This window comes from Pleurodeles waltl, chromosome 10 (genome assembly GCF_031143425.1).
Source record: "Pleurodeles waltl isolate 20211129_DDA chromosome 10, aPleWal1.hap1.20221129, whole genome shotgun sequence".
Classification (NCBI taxonomy): domain Eukaryota; kingdom Metazoa; phylum Chordata; class Amphibia; order Caudata; family Salamandridae; genus Pleurodeles; species Pleurodeles waltl.
This window is the reverse complement of record NC_090449.1, coordinates 881,076,414-881,093,421: the sequence shown is the minus strand read 5'-3', so window position 1 is coordinate 881,093,421 and position 17,008 is coordinate 881,076,414.

The window sequence follows — 17,008 nt, the reverse complement described above, 5'->3', positions numbered from 1 at the left end:
TAAGCCAGTTTTTTAGCTTACGTGATCTTGACAAGTCAGGTGTTGAAGAGGCGAATGAGTCTGAGAAGTCGTCATTGAAGTCAGCAAAATATCCAGAAGCAGTTCGTGCAAATGGTGGGGCTGTGGTCAGAGGTGGAGTTGGTGTTTCCCTTAGTGGCACACTGTAAATTGCACCATCTGGCTCTGTTGGATTTGAGTCAACTCGGTCAAATGTTTCTAAATGGTTTGATGTTAATGGAACCAATGCTAGATCATCTTCCTCCCTCCCCAATCTCGGAGAGGTGTTGGTATAAACAACTTGTAGAGGAACTTCCTCGCCAGTAGTGAGAGGGATTCGGGAGCTACTGGATGTTCCTCTTGGTCTGCTGTGCAGGATCGGCCACATGGTGTAATTTGACATTGTCGATGTAGAAAAAACAATTTTCTTTAGCACCTGCCAATGGTGGTAGAATAACTGTTCTGGTACTGTGTATCCCTAGTACTGGGACTGGTGCTTGATATTAAGGGCCTAATTCCTTTTTCACAGCAACTTTCTCACGTACAAGATCCCCAACTCTGGGAATCCAGCCGGTAGATGTTACAGGCACATCCTTAATTCCTGGTGAGGCAGCACTGATAGAAGAATAATCGTCACAGAACCGTTGCAATTCCTGTAAGACAGTGACACGTTCATTTATGTCAGGTGTTTCTGCTGCCTCCACGCCAGGATCATCAAGATCCGGAACACACATTCGAGTTCCGAACAGGCACTCATATGAAGTACAACCTCCCAGGGACCTTCTAGGCAGATTATTAAGTGCTCCATGGGCTCCATATAGGTGGTAAAGCCAACTATGACCCGTACCTAAGACTCTGGCTGGTAAGGATTGCTTAAAATCATGGTTTAATCGCTCCACAACACTATTTCCCTCGGGATGAAATGGAGACGAGTACTGGAGTTGGACCACCAACGAGGCCATGGCGTCCCTGAATGCCCTTGAGGCGAAAGTAGGGCCCTGGTCCGAATGGAAAGCCGCTACCGCATATGTACCGATAAAGACTCGCAAATTTTTAATAACAGTCCGAGCGTCAGCCGAGCGTTGTGGCAACAACCCATAAAAATCTGAAGCATGAGTCAACAGCGACTAAAATATACTTGTATGCACTATCCGGTGTTAGGGGACCGCAATGATCCAAGTACACACATTGTAATGGTTTGTTTGAAATCAAGAGGGGTGTCTGCAGCGGTTGTTTGACAGTGGAAATTTTAATTTGTTGACAGATGTCACAACAAAGGACATACTGCTTGGTCTCTTTATAGAGACCTGGCCACCAATAACGGGCCTGCAAGATCGAAATTGTAGCCGCCACACCAGCATGGGCAGATGCCACACCCTCATGCACTGCTTTAATTAATTGTGATCTTATATCTCTATTGGGAATGCCTCGTACCCGTACGCCTGGTATCTTAACTTCAGCGTTCAGCATACCTCCCATTCGGTAGTGATATTTGTTAGGAAATCCCTTAGGATAGGGCGTACCATCAGCCGTAGCTGTCATGGCAGTCCATATGTCTGCGTCTGGTTTTGAACTCAAACAAGTTACTTCAGCTACAGCAGCCACCGCCACAGCTGACTTTGCTGCTCCATCAGCCAATGTATTTCCAGCAACGTGTATCCCAACGCGCTGGTGTCCAAGTGTATGTACAACATGGACATTTGGTAGCGTCTCTTTCAGATCTGCTACTTTCCCTCACAGAAGTCTGTGTTTGATGGTGTTGCCTTTGGAATCTTTGAACCCATTCTGGCGTCAATAATGCAGGTATTCATTAAAGGACTTGGCACAATAATATGAATCACAAACAATCAGCGTTGGCTGTGTAGGATCCGTGTGTTCTAATGCCATCAGCAGAGCCTTTAGCTCTTCCAACTGTGCAATCCCCTAGGGTTTGCATATAGGTATGTACAGGAACAAAAATTATCGCCCTCCATGTAGCCACTTACGACTGCGCAATCAGCAGAATATTGGTGTTTTGTGCCAATCGCGGGTTGTGCTGAGCCATCGGTGTACATGACTCTATGATTTTGTTCAATAGGTAAGGTATTTGCTGTAACTGGGTATTCTATTTCGTACTGTAAAAATTCTTGAGTTTGTAATTTTGGGTAAAAAATGTAGTCTACGTCAGTGGCTGTCAAAGACCTAACCCATTGTATCCAATGTGGATGTAATGCTTTTGCGTTCGGAATGCTGGCATTTGTAACAGCCTCTAGGGCTGGGATCAGAGAAACGACAATAATACGTTTTCATTGGGCAAGAGGTCTTTCTTTAATGACCACCATCTGTACAGCAGTGAGAATTTTCTCAGTGGGAGAAAAGTGTTGTTCTGCTGCTGAATATAAGTGTGATATGTATGCAATCTGGATTGTCTCACCTTCATTAAATGTCACATAGGTGAAACCGATGGCCCCAGCTATTATTCTGATGACCAAATGTGTTTTGTTGTCCCTCGTATGTAAGTGTTCTGCTGCAAGCATGTCTGTTTACAAATCTCAAAGAATTTGTGTGTGTTCAATTGTCCAGAAATTACTTGAAAAATCAGGTCATTTCAGATCATATAAAGGTTTTATGCTTGTAGCATAATCTTGAATGTACGTTCTGCCAAAATTTAGGAAACCTAATAGAGATTGGAGTTTTTTAATCATATTAGGCGGTTGTAACTGTGCAAATTTTTCTAAGAATTGTGGCGCTAGGCTCTTTCCTTCACTTGATAGCTCATATCCCAAAAACAGGACGCTAACGAAGGCAATTTTAGTTTTTTTTAAATTGAATTTGTAGCCAAATTCATCAAATCCTAGCACAATGCGGGCAACCCGTCTTAGATGTTGTAGTAGTTCATCATCCGTAAGATAGATATCATCTACATAGGACAATGCTTAAAACTTGCAGTCACACGAGCTGCGAACAGTCCTGGACTGTTCTTATACCCCTGAGGTAAATAACTGAATTTTTTCTGGGAGTCTAGTGTGCTGAAACTTGTTAAGTCTCTACTCTCAGGTGCTATATTCTGGCAGAAAAAAAACACTGGAAATGTCCAGTGTTGTTTTGTATTTTTTATGCACTATATTATTCATTAGTGCGTTGCTATGTGAGTTCTGTATAGCATAAGTGTGTGTATGACTGTTTAAGTGTCTGTAGTCTAAGACTATTCTATATGAATCGTCTGGCTTAGCTAGTGGGAATAATGGATTATTCATTGGGGAGACACAGGGTTCAATTACACCCTGGTACTCTAATTGTGTGAGTATTTCTCTCACAGGTGCTTTTGCTTCGTGTTTTATAGGATACTGAGGTTGGGGTTGAGGTTCATTTTTAATTGGAATTACATGGTAGGGGGATTCTTTATCCCATCCTACGTGATTTCGGTATAACACAGGAGCCTGTGTCAAAGCCCAATCAATGACATAGGATTCAGCGAGTTCCTCTGGAACAAGGGGCGAGAAGAAAGGCTTAATCACGTCTTCCCTATATGGGCAGGTACGGACAAATTCAGGTGGCCAATCTTGTTCGGCCAACAAAACATCATATATGTTTACTACGCGATCCCAAAAGATTGCGTCTATTATGCGCTCAATGTCTCTTTCTAACTGTAGCGTTACTTTATACACCCTATCAGGCGTGGAGACACGCATGTCCGCAGTTTCTACTTGAATAAAGTCATCAGTTGCTTTCACCTCCAGATGCTCTAGAAGATTCCGGTGAACTATTGTGACCCCTGCCGTGCTGTCTAGCAGTGCTAGAGCCCACTTCTTGTTCTTCAAGAGGATCCTCTTCCTGAGTGGCATGTCGAACTGTGACTGCTGCCACTTTTTTCTTTTTGAATTGTGTTTTTTGTTGGGCGGGGTTCTCTTCTTTTTTAACAGAAACCTCTGAAAAGCATTGTGATTCCTGTCTTGGTTTCACATACTCTGTCCTTCGCTCTGATTGCCCACCTCTCTCATTTTGTTTTTCCAATGAGTCCTGAAAGGAACAAGACTAGCATGTATTAGTATACTGATATCTATCAGACGTTTTTATATTATCTCTATTTCTGAGATTATGGCCCTCATTCTGACCTTGGCGGGCGGCGGAGGCCGCCCGCCAAAGTCCCGCCGTCAGGTTACCGTTCCGCGGTCGAAAGACCGCGGCGGTAATTCTGACTTTCCCGCTGGGCTGGCGGGCGGTCGCCTTCAGACCGCCAGCCAGCCTAGCGGGAAAGAGGCTTCCACGATGAAGCCGGCTCGGAATCGAGCCGGCGGAGTGGAAGCTGTGCGACGGGTGCAGTTGCACCCGTCGCGTATTTCACTGTCTGCGCAGCAGACAGTGAAATACATGTAGGGGCCCTCTTACGGGGGCCCCTGCAATGCCCATGCCAGTGGCATGGGCACTGCAGGGGCCCCCAGGGGCCCCGCGACCCCCCCTACCGCCATCCGGATCTCGGCGGTCCGACCGCCGGGATCTGGATGGCGGTAGGGGGGGTCGGAATCCCCGCGGCGGTGCAGCAAGCTGCGCCGCCGCGGAGGATTCAATGGGGCGGCGGTACACTGGCGGGACCCCGCCAGTGGTGCCGGTCCGACCGCGGCTTTACCGCCGCGGTCGGAATCCCCATTGGAGCACCGCCGGCCTGTCGGCGGTGCTCCCGCGGTCCTCCGCCCTGGCGGTCAAAGACCGCCAGGGTCAGAATGACCACCTATATCTGTTCTGTGGGGTCTCCATACGCAGAGATTCTCCCCTCTCTTTTTAAGGGGTTTGTTGTTTTTTATCCCAGCGTTTCTTATTACCCTCAGGAGCTTGCTTGGGAAAATCTTTAGTTGAGTGCTGGCCTAGGCAAAAACAGATAGATAGATGGAAATAAAACAAGACCGTAAAAATGGTTATTGTAACAATAATAAGACGAAGCGGAATAAAATATATCTAGGTTAAAGTGCACAGCAGCCTAGTATGTTAAATTAACGTGCATGGAGCTATAACTAAAAGGGCTACACAACAAACATATGCGTCCACCTGCATCACACATGACACAACACACCACATACACACCACTATCCACTGCCATTATATAACACTTACATGCCTCAAACACACATACCCGTACATCCATCACACAACATACATACACTAGTGACACTGCACCCAAACACGACACAGTCACAACCAACACACTCATCTACACAAACACACACATAAGCACAACTACACAACTCACATCAGTGACCCCCATACAATGTGCACCTGAGTTCTGCATGCAGCAACGCAACACAACACACACAACATCCATGCCATATCCAGGCGACACACATACTGCCCAACACATCACACACTACACCTCCCTCCGCCTCACCCAGCCAATCGCATCGCAAACACATATACATGTACTGACTCACACACACAACTCAAGCACAACATGACAGGCACAGTTCCCCTTGCAATGTGTATACATCGGCACAGTTGATTAAGTGTGAATGTACAGTCGTTCTGGTGCCAGGATTCATTTGGCAATGATTACCGGCACCATAATGACATTTGTGTATGTGTTCACTACGTGCTTTATACCAACATGTCCCCACCCGTGTCTGGCCCACCAGTGTCCCTGACATATGCATGTCAATGTGATTTAAGAAAATTACTGCAACATGTATATGTCTGCAGTGGTCCCGTGCCCATGTGCAGTGACCCCTCAATGTACACAGCCAATGCAGGTTGTCACCTTCGTGTCCAGGTATGAGGGGGTCGTGTTTTCTCTGGGGTCCCGTGGCAGCAGCGGCAGAGGGTCCTGTCCAGCCAAAAACAGATGAAATAGGAGAAAAGGTGAGTTTTCGCCCTCTTGCTCCTCCAATCTGCCAAGCCAGACGTGGGGGTCAGACCGCCAATTTTTGCTTGGCGGTATGGCACATCCAAATCTACTCTGTGTTAAGTGTGGCTGGAGTCCCACCATCAGCTACTCTTTCCTATGGTGCTGTGGTGGCAGATGGGATTCCTTGACGGAGTCGGCAGGACTTGCCCGGGTTAAAGTCTATGGGACCGCTAACATCTAAATATGACCTGTGGACTGTCATAGCGGCAGATGAGTTTTCAGTCAGAAAACTAACGGCGGGACAGTTTCCGGCAACATCTAAATCAGACCCTTTGTCTTAAAGCGAAACAGAAGCCTATATGTAAATAAATACCTTTGACTTGAATTCTTGCTACTCAGCGATTAGCAGTCCTTAGTAGGCAGCCCACTAATGACATCAAATAGATGTGTTCCATATGTCCTGCCTCTAATGACCCTCACAACCTTTATCTCTGTACTATTAACTGTTCTTGAAAGACTAGAATGGGGGTGTTTCTGGGATAAATATTTTTTCTTTAAAGAATAACACCACTTTCATCACTCCCTTTAAAAGCCCTGCTTGAAAGTGGGAGGGGATATGCTGGAAAAGCCCTCATTGGTCTATTCTTCTTTTATAAAAAAATTCTAAAGATTTTACCAAAATGTTGCTAATAAAGTTAGCATGATAACTAGCCAGTAAAGTCAGAGATAGAATAATAATAAAAAGGGTACGCATGGAAGGACACATAAATAGTTTACCTATGATTACTAGGATGCATGCTTGTTTTGATAAATAGTTGAAAAACAATTGAACTGTCCCTGCAAAATCAGTCAACTATTCTTAAGTTTATATATTCAAACAACATACTTATGAATGTGTATATTTAGGAGAGGGGCGTGGCTTATCGGTCAACATGGTGGACGCAAGTTATTGCTGCTCTGCTGCGGGCTACACCTTAATCCTGTAATTATTTTGCACTGACAACAGCATCCAGTCCTTATTACTGCCCTCGAGTATCCTGAGGGATGGACAGCGTTGAGTGTGGTGCCGACTAACTACGGCGGTGAGGCTGTCACTACCACAGACACATTCAAGCGGGGCCTGCTCCACTGGCGGGCCTAGATACTAGACATCCCCTCTCCTGGGGTGCGCCTCTGGGGAGTTGCTGCGCGGCACCAGAGTGGAAGACACAGACAGTGAGGCCTAAGGGACTGGACCTGTCTAGTTTGTGGGGGCATGGCTGGCTGCTGCGGGTCAGGTAGGGCCCTCTTCCCATTCGGCTGTGTCACTTATCAACTGCGTGGCCTGGAAGCCGGGCTGATGGTTTCCGTACCGCCCTGACTGCGGACCCCACTACATGCTAACCCCGGCCTAAAGGTCGGTGCTGCCTGGTAGAGGCTAGATCTGGCCAGCTTTGGAGCTGCACAGGCCACTTTGGAGTCCTGGACCTGCCCTCTTTGGAACAGAGGCATCTATCGGGCTGTCCATGCGGGAGAGGAGCAGGCATCTTGGGGTGGAGACCGCAGCGGTGATACAGGCCATAACGCTTATAAGGAGACAAATGGGGATGGCTGTTGGGACCCATCAAGGCCCCCAAAACACACCAGGGGCAAGAGCACCACCTTACTGGACTTGTGAGCAGCACATCGGGTGGCCCCTGGCAATTACATTTGGAGACCTGGGGAGCCCTACTACCTGACTGCAGCTGGCCAGCTCTGAAACCACACGGGGATCTTGTGCTTGCCATAGTAGGTTTGTCAGTACACGACGAGTCGATCAAAGAGAGGGGGAGGGGGAACAGGAGACTCGACTGGGAGCCAGCAGCTGTGGTTCTGAGCCTCCCACCTATGAGGAGACAACCTGAGACGCCTGCCAGGGCCCATCTGGCCTTCTGCAGCCATGCCAGGGACATGCACACCACCCTGCTGGACCTGTAAGTACTACAACAGAGGATTCCTGGGGGTTACATTGCGGGGATTCCTCTGTGTTTCAGTGTGGGGTGACCCCTGAGTCCAGCCTTGGCCCTGGTACGGAAGGGCAGTGGGCAGTTCCAATTAATGTGGGTCCAGAAGGGAGCAACTTAGAGCCTACTAGATTGCCCGCCTGGGTGAACAGCCTTGTCCTTGCACCCCACCTAGATCGCTGCTCCACGAGCACAGTCCTGTGCTGGGACTGGTGCTACACCCCCACTAATGTGCGTGGACTAGTGGTAGGTACCGGAACAAAGCAACTAGGGTTCGGGACCCCTGTCATCCTTCATAAAGAGATGGGAAGGCAAAGACCTACTGCACAGACCCCACAAACCGCGGCTGAGAACACTGCGATTAAAGCTGCCACTGCCATCTCAGCGCAGTGCGATACAGCCACTTCCTCCACGTCTGCCAATTGGGACCAGGTACTGGCGGCTATAGAACAAGTTAAGCAGTCCATGGAATTGCAGCTGGGCACCATGACACAGCGCTCAGCCTCCTGCATGACGATCACAGCAAGTGGTAGATAAAGTCTCAGAGGAAGGAAATACCCTTGCTGAGTTATGGCCCCAGGTGGCGGGCCACAACGCAGAGCTTCGGAGTCTCTGTAGCCGTGTCCAGCTATTAGAGATGCGGGCCAAGGACACTGAGGGCTGCTTCCGGAGAAGCAGTGTCAGAATCACTGGACTACCAGAGGGGGCGGAGGGTCAGGACCCACTTGTCTTGCTTGAAACTTGGTTCAGATCCTTCACCCCCATTACGGATCTTACATCTTTCTACACCCTGGAGAAAGCTCACAGACTCCTGGCCCGACGTCTGCCGCCTGGCTCCACACCCCGTCCAATGCTCGTTAAACTGTTTCCACAATAGAGACACCATTTTACAGGCGGCTAAAAAAGCGTCACCGTTGCGGTTTGAGGACGCAACTGTGATGTTGTTCCCAGATTACACGTAACAGGTACAGATGAAACGTAGCTCTTATCAGGTGGTCAAGCGCTGCCTACAACAGCTGGGACTTTCATACTCTCTGCTCTTTCTCGCCACCATTTACTATTACTTGCGTAATCAGAATGCCAACATTGCACTCCTACAGGAGACACACACTACCGCTGAGGAACTGCAGCACCTCCATTGCCGTTGGAGCCAAACTGTGCTTTCTACTACAAACTCTGCTGACGCCAGCGGGGCACTGGTCTGGGTACGGCACGGTCTCCCCTTTCAGGAAACGAAGGTCATAGTTGACAGAGAGGTAAACTATGGCCCTCATTACGACCCTGGCAGTTGGTGATAAAGCGGCGGTAATACCGCCAACAGGCCAGTGGTAAAAAAAATGGGATCACAACCACGGCGGAAACCGCCAACACAGACAGCCACTTTAACACACCGACTGCCACGGCGGTAGCAACAAACACAGCGGCGGTAATTGCCAACAGACAGGCGGAATACAATGTACCACCCACTCTATTACAAGGCACCAATCCGCCAGCTTTTCCGGGGCGGTACCAACGATATCAAAAGCAGGGCGGAAACAATACTCTGAAGGGGAATCACTCACCTTTCGACACTCAACGAAGAACCAGGACGCCATGGAGCCCGAACTACAGGTCCTGCCGATCTATCTGCTAATACACCAGGAATATCAAAGAAGGCTCCTGTGTTATACCGAAATCACGTAGGATGGGATAAAGGATCCCCCTACCATGTAATTCCAATTAAAAATGAACCTCAACCCCAACGACAACCACGGTGAGTACTGCACCTAGCAAACAGAGGAGGGGGGGAGGAAAAAGAGAGTGACACACACATGCAACACCCCCACCCTCACCCTCAACACCATACACACAAAAACATGCAGCAACATTACATTTACACACTGTAACTCCCTTGAAGAATGCAAGGACAAAAGGAATTAAGTGAAATAAGTGATATTTTGAAATATGCAGATAAAGCTAACAATTGTAAACAACAGTATATACAAATATTTACAATATGTACAGAATGCCGTACACTGTCCTTTGCAGTTGTCCGTGGCCCAGTGGGCCAAAAAAACATGGGTGAAGCCCACACTTGACTCCTGCCTCAAAACGGAGAGAACACTGCAGGGGCATCAGGTCGAAAACACACAGGCACCTCAGGGGGAAGGGGTGGGGGCACCTCAGCCAGAAGATGGTACTACGCCACTGCTCCTGGAGGGGGCAACATGCCCACAGCGATGTCCGGGGGACTGCAAAGCCACAGTCTCTCAAGTCTCTCAAGTGGGTGGGTTGCCCACTGCTTGGTTCTGGGGAGTGCAAAGCCACAGTCTCTCAAGTGGGTGCTCTGCCCACTGCTTGGTCTTGGGGAGTGCAAATCCGCAGTCTCTCAAGTCTCTCAAGTGGGTGCTCTGCCCACTGCTTGGTCCTGGAGAGGGCAAAGTCACAGTCTCTCAAGTGGGTGACATGTTCCACTGGTTCTGGAGGGCGCCCTGTGCCCAGTCTGCCTCATCCTGCAAAGGATAGGGGGAGCGGATGCATTTCTCCACTGGTTCTGGAGGGGGCCTTGTGCCCAGTCTGCTTCATCCTGCCAAGGATAGTGATAGTGGATGCATTTTCTCCACTGGTTCTGGAGTGAGCGTTGTACCCAGTCTGCCTCATCCTGCCAAGGATAGTGATAGTGGATGCATTTCTCCACTGGTTCTGGAGTGAGCCTTGTGCCCAGTCTGCCTCATCCTGCCAAGGATAGGGTGAGTGGATGCATATCTCCACTGGTTCTGGAGGGGGCCTGGTGCCCAGTGATGCTGCACCTGGGGTGTGGCAGTTCCCATTCCCTCACCTGGGTGTCTGAGGCATGAGATGTGCAGGGAACAGGTAGTATGATACTCCATGGAGGCAGAGCCAGACTCCATCCTGCGGCGACTTAGGCTGCAAAAAGCTGGTAGTGCCGGTGCTGGTGGTGGCGATTCAAGTGGTGGGTGGAGGGTCCAGGCCGTCTCCTGCAGCCTCGGACGGCTGCCCACTGGGAATGCTGCTGATGACAGATGTAGTGGCACCGGCTGGGTATGTGGCGGTGAATATGGCGGTGCAGGTGGCGGTGTCTGCGGCGGATATGCTGCTGGTGCTGGCCGTGGTGCAGGTGCTGGTAGTAGTAGAGGAAGACACCAGGCCGTCTCCTGCAGCCTTGGACGGCTGCCCACTGGGGATGATGCTGCTGACTGTTGTTGTGGCAGCGGCGGTGCAGGTGGCGGTGCAGATGACGGTGCAGGTGGCGGTGCCTGCGGCGGTGCTTTCCGCAGTACAGGCTGCTGGGATGCCAGGACTAATGGTGGGCACCAGTCCCTCACCTGGAGGCTACGAGGCCTGAAGCGCCTTGCCTTGGGTTTTCTTGCCCTTCCCCACCTTGGCAGACGCTGCTGGGACCTTGGCATTGGCAGATGCAGTTTTGGAGGAGGCCTTGCTCGGTGGGTCGTGCTTCTTGGCCGTGATGCATGCTTGCCCCTTCTTCACCTTGGCAGGTGGCCGACTTGGTTGGTCCTTTGCATTGGTCGGTGGCACACTGCCAGCCTTGACGGGTGCCCCCTTTGATTCCCTGAGACTTGCAGGTACCACAGCGGATGCCGAGTTGGTGGCTGAGGTGCTGGCCTGGGATCTTGACACCCTGGCCCTAGGGGAAGGACGGGGGGAGGCCTAGGGAAGAGGTCAATGTTAGCCAGGAAAATCTTTTCAGACACACTGGGATGGGAAGATGGAGGGGGTTTGGGAGTGGAGAAAATGGGAGTGGTTGTAGGAGGTGTACGTCTGCTGAGTTTGGGTGAAGGTGCATAGGCTGGATGCTGTTGTGAGGTGGATGGCTGTTGGGTGGGTGTGCGCTTGTGTTTATGTACTTTGGGAGGAGGGCTCACAGACACACTGGGAGAGGACACAGGGGACGTGTGCATGGTTGTGGGGGTGGTGACTGCGCGTGAGGGGTGTGTAGGGATGGAAGTGCTGGCGATGGAGGTAGTGGATGATGATGTACTGCAAGCAGGTGTGAGTGGAGATGCTACTGGGAGTGAGGTGGACAAAGAGGAGGACGGGGACACAGTGGAGGCAGTGGATGTTGGTATGTTTGCATGGGTATGGTGCTTGTGTGAGTGCCAGTGAGATGATGTCTGGTGCTTATGTTTTCCTAAGCCACTTTTGTGTGCATGCTGGTGTGAAGTTGTGCTTGGGATAGGGTGAGGTAGAGGGGACTGGTTCTGGGTAGTGGAAGTTGGAGGGGGGAGGCTGGACACAGGGACAATGGCTGCCATCAGTGCTGAGGCCAGAGCCTGAATTGCTCTCTGTTGGGCCGCCACGCCAGAATGAATGCCCTCTAGGTATGCATTTGTTTGTTGCACATGCCTCTCGACACCCTGGATGGCATTCAGAATGTTTGATTGCCCAACAGTGAAGGAGCTCATGAGGTCAATAGCCTCCTCACTGAGGGCAGCAGGGCTGACTGGGGCAGGGCCTGAGGAGCCTGGGGCGAAGGAGATGCCCACCCTCCTGGGTGAGCGGGCACGAGAAACACGCTGAAGAGCTGCTGGGAGGCCGGTGCTGGAAGGGGGGGTGGAGGCTGTGCCTGTTGTTGGGGTGGGCACAGAGGTGTCCGCCACCGCCAGGGAGCTTCCATCGGAGGAGGAATTGCTGTCACTGGTCTCCCCTCCTGTCACCGTCGTGGAGCTCCCCTTTCCCTCCGTCCCACTGGTGCCTTCACCCTCTGTGGATTCAGCCTCCAGGCCCATGTGGGATGCAGCTCCTTCTGTCGCCTGTGCCTCTGCTCCTCCGCCAGATGATGCTAATGCACACAAGGACGGGGTGACAAAACAAAAAGGGGGGGGGAGAGACAGAGGATACACTTGGTCAATGCCAGCAACATCACTACCGTTGCCGTACACAACACACAGGGAGCAGCCCTATGCACTAGGCTATGCCCAACCAGTCACTAAGATAGTCACCAGCCCATGGGGTACAATGGCTAACACTAGCATCTGCACACCTGACACCCACAGGACCCTGCCCAGTAGTAGTTGGCCACTTGTACCATTGGGGTAGGAGTGCTTCAGAGCCTGCACACAAGAGACCTACCCTGCCATGATTGCCCTGGCCTACGGGTACCCACAGACACCATCCCCCACCCTGCTAGCTCCTAAAGCGCGCAAAGTCAGCTTTCAGAATCTGTACTCAAACCCTTGTGGCTGATGTGATGTCCTCAAGCGCCCATCCAACTCCGGATAGGCTATCGCCAGGATGCGGAACATCAGGGGGTCATGGTGCGACGGGCACCCCTTCCACGTTGGGAGGCCAGCCCCAGCTGGGCCTTTGCCGTTTTCTTGGTCCACGGGCGCAGGTCCTCCCAATTCTTGGCGCAGTGGGTGCTCCGCCTGTGATAGACCCCCAGGGTCCACATCTCTTTGGCAATGGCACGCCAAATACCCTTTTTCTGGTGGGCGCTGTCCTAGAGGGAAAATACAGCAGAAAAGGAAATTACTCACCCGTCCGGACTATCATACTCATTGCCCACCGGTCCCCACCCATGCCCTGACGCACATACACTGACCACCTCACATGCAGCACTCAGGCCAGGATGCCTAAGCACCCCCCAACATGTGGCTTACATCCACACCACTGCAAACATGCATTGCCCACACATCATGCTCATAGTGTACTCACCTGTTTGTCTGGAGGACCGTAGAGTAACGTGTACTGGGGTAGGACCCCATCCACCAGTTTCTCCAACTCCTCTGCAGTGAAGGCAGGGGCCCTTTCCTCAGACACTCTAGCCATTGTCGCTTCCAGACTCAGGTCACAGCAGCACATGCAGTGTAGGTCCTCTCCTGTTGATGGTCAGGTAGCAAGTGAGTGAATAGCTAGAAAATAGCGGTGACGTCCGCGGCGGTGCGTACCGTCACCGCCAGGGTATATCACCATTTGCTCCTGGGACCCATAGGTTATCGACCGCCTACCGCGACGCAGCACAACGCCAGCACACTTACCTCATTTCCCCTTGTCCCTCCTCACAGGTCAGGCAGCCGCCATTTCAGGGGGGCACATGGCATGGCACCTAACTGCGTCACAGCAGACACTGGCACATCAACTGACTCTCAACTTCACATGCTTCTGTGACGTAAATTCGTTGAGCCATCTACATGGAAATATGACCTTCTGCTCACCGTTCTCCTCCATAGGCTACAACCGCTGAGGCAGATGTTGAGATCACGGCATCCTCCGGTGTACAGACCCCTGGTGGACCTGTCGACAATGGAGGACAGACACATTGTCATCACATACAGACTTGATTGTGTCACAATCCAAGAACTGTGTGCCCAATTGGAGCCACACCTGATGTCAGCTATCCGTCAGCCCACAGGAATACCCCCTCTAGTGCAGGTTCTGTCAGTGCTCCATTTCCTGGCAAGTGGTTCCTTTCAAACTACCGTGGCCATGGCATCAGGGATGTCTCAGCCAATGTTCTCCAACGTGCTGACCAGAGTGTTGTCTGCCCAACTAAAGCACATGTGCAGCTACATCGTTATCCCCCTGGTGGATGAATTGGCCACAGTGAAAGCTGACTTCTATGCCCTGGGACATATCTCCAACATCATTGGTGCCATTGATGGTACACATGTGCCATTTGTCCCCCCAAAGTAATGAACAGGTTTACAGGAATAGAAAAAGCTATCACTCGATGAATGTGCAAATGGTGTGTTTGGCGGACCAGTACATCTCCCATGTGAATGCCACATATCCTGGCTCTGGGCATGATGCCTATATCTTGAGGAATAGCAGCATCCCTTTTGTGATGGGGCAACTCCAGAGGCACCGGGTGTGGCTAATAGGTGAGCCCAAGGTCCCCACACAGCATAAGTTGGGGTCTGAGTATGGGGTTGTGCCTAAGGGTTAGTGTGTGTCTAACAGTTGTCCCTCGATATTTGCAGGTGACTCTGCTTACCCCAACCTCTCATGGCTACTGACCCCAGTGAGGAATCCCAGGACAGGGGCAGAGAAACATTACAATGAGGCACATGGGCGTAGAAAGAGGTTTATAGAGAGAACCTTCGGCCTCCTAAAGGCCAGGTTCCGGTGCCTCCATCTGGCAGGTGGATCCCTGTACTACTCACCCAAGAAGGTCTGCCAGATAATTGTGGCATGATGTATGTTGCACAACCTGGCCTTGAGACGTCAGGTGCTTTTTCTGCAGGGGATGAGCCTGGAGATGGTCTTGTGGCAGCGGTGGAGCCTGTGGACAGTGAGGAAGAGGAGGCAGATGACAAAGATGTGGACAACAGAACAAATATTATACATGGCAGGCTCTTACCCTCTGTCTATGGACACTGACTGTTCCCTTTGGATTCTCTATTTTCAGATCTGTGTACCCCATTCTGGGTCCTGCTGTATGTACTACTACCCACCAAAGGTCATCCTGTAGTATATTTCACTGAACATAGACGTTGCAATGCTTTGATAATGTTGTAATAATACATTTTTCTAATCATTACACTGCCTCCAGTATGGTTTATGTTTCAAGGGTGTTTATTTTTACTGCAAATAAGTATGAGGGTAAGTCAAGAGGCTGGGGTGATGGTGCAGGAATGTCCAGTTAGAGTCCAGTCTATTGGTATCACAGGTGCATTGTCCAAGGGGCATTGGAAGTGGAGCAATGGCAGTTCAAGGTGGACAGGGTCACATAGTGGGACAGAAGGGTGACAATCAGGAGAGTCTTATTTCCTGGCATGGGTCTTGGCAATGTTCAATGTCTTGTGCTTGGATCACAGGGGCCGTTTGCGGGGTGGTTCTCCTTCTGCAGGGGGTGGGGTGCTGGTGGCCTGTTGGTCCTGTGGCGGGGCCTCCTGTCCACTAGCACTGGCAGATGTGGAAGGCTGTTCCTCGGTTTGCCTGGTGTCAGGGGCCCTTTGTTGTGCCACTGTGTCCCTCATGGTCTTGCCCATGTCTGCCAGCACCCCTGCAATGGTGACCAGGATGGTGTATATTTTAGTTAGGTCCTTCCTGATCCCTAGGTACTATCCCTCCTGCAGCCGCTGGGTCTCCTGTATCTTGGCCAGTACCTGGCCCATGGTCTCCTGGGAATGGTGGTATGCTCCCATGATGCTTGAGAGTGCCTTGTGGAGGGTCGGTTCCCTGGGCCTCTCCTCCCCCTGTCACACAGCAGTCCTCCGAGCTTCCCTGTTGTCCTGTGCCTCTGTCCCCTGAACCATCTGCCCACTGCCACTGACCCCAGGTCCCTGATCGTCCTGGGATTGTGGGGTTGCCTGGGGTCCCTGTAGTGGTGGACACACTGCTGATTGACGTGTCCTGGGAACAGAGGTATGGGCCCGCTGGGTGGGTTCTATGGTGGTGTTTCCTGATGGGGGAGGCTCTGTGGTGGTTTGGGTCTGTGGCAGGGGAACTGACTGTCCAGAGGTCCCTGATGGGCCAGGTTGGTCATCGTGATCCAGGTGTGCAGAGCTGCTGTCATCACTGTGGGCCTCTTCTGGGGGGGGCTGGATGTAGCTGGCACCTCCTCTCCGGTGACGTTGGGTAGGGGTCCTGTTGGGATGCAAATGCATTGTTAATGTATCTGCGTGTGCTATCTTGTGCATGGGTGTGTTTCCCTTTATGACTGTGCTTTCCCTGTCGGCTTGGCCTTGTGTGAGTGGTGATTTTGCGGGCTGGGTGAGTCTCTCTGTTGGGCATGCTGGGGTGATGGGTGCCCATGCAGGTCTGTGATGGGGATCCATGCATTGTTATTGCATGCAGGGCTTGGTAGTGGGATGGGTGGGTTGTGATAGTGGGATGTATGTGAGTTGGTGGTGTGATGGGAGTGAGGGTAAGGGTGGGGGTATGTGATGGCATGCAGGTAGGGTGGGTGATATAGTAATAGAGATTTGCCTTACAAGAGTCCAGTCCTCCTGCTACTTCTGCGAGGCACTCAGGATATATGGTTGCCAAGACTTGCTCCTCCCATGTTGTTCGTTGTGGGGGAAGAGGTGGGGGTCCACCGCCAGTCCTCTGTACAGCAATCTGGTGTCTTGAAACCATGGAACGCATCTTCCCCCGTAGGTCGTTCAACCTCTTCCTGATGTCATCCCTTGTTCTTGGGTGCTGTCCCACGGCGTTGACCATGTCTACAATTCTCTGCCATAGCTCCATTTTCCTAGCAACGGTCGTCTGCTGCACCTGTGATACAAATAGCTGTGGCTCTACCCAGATGATT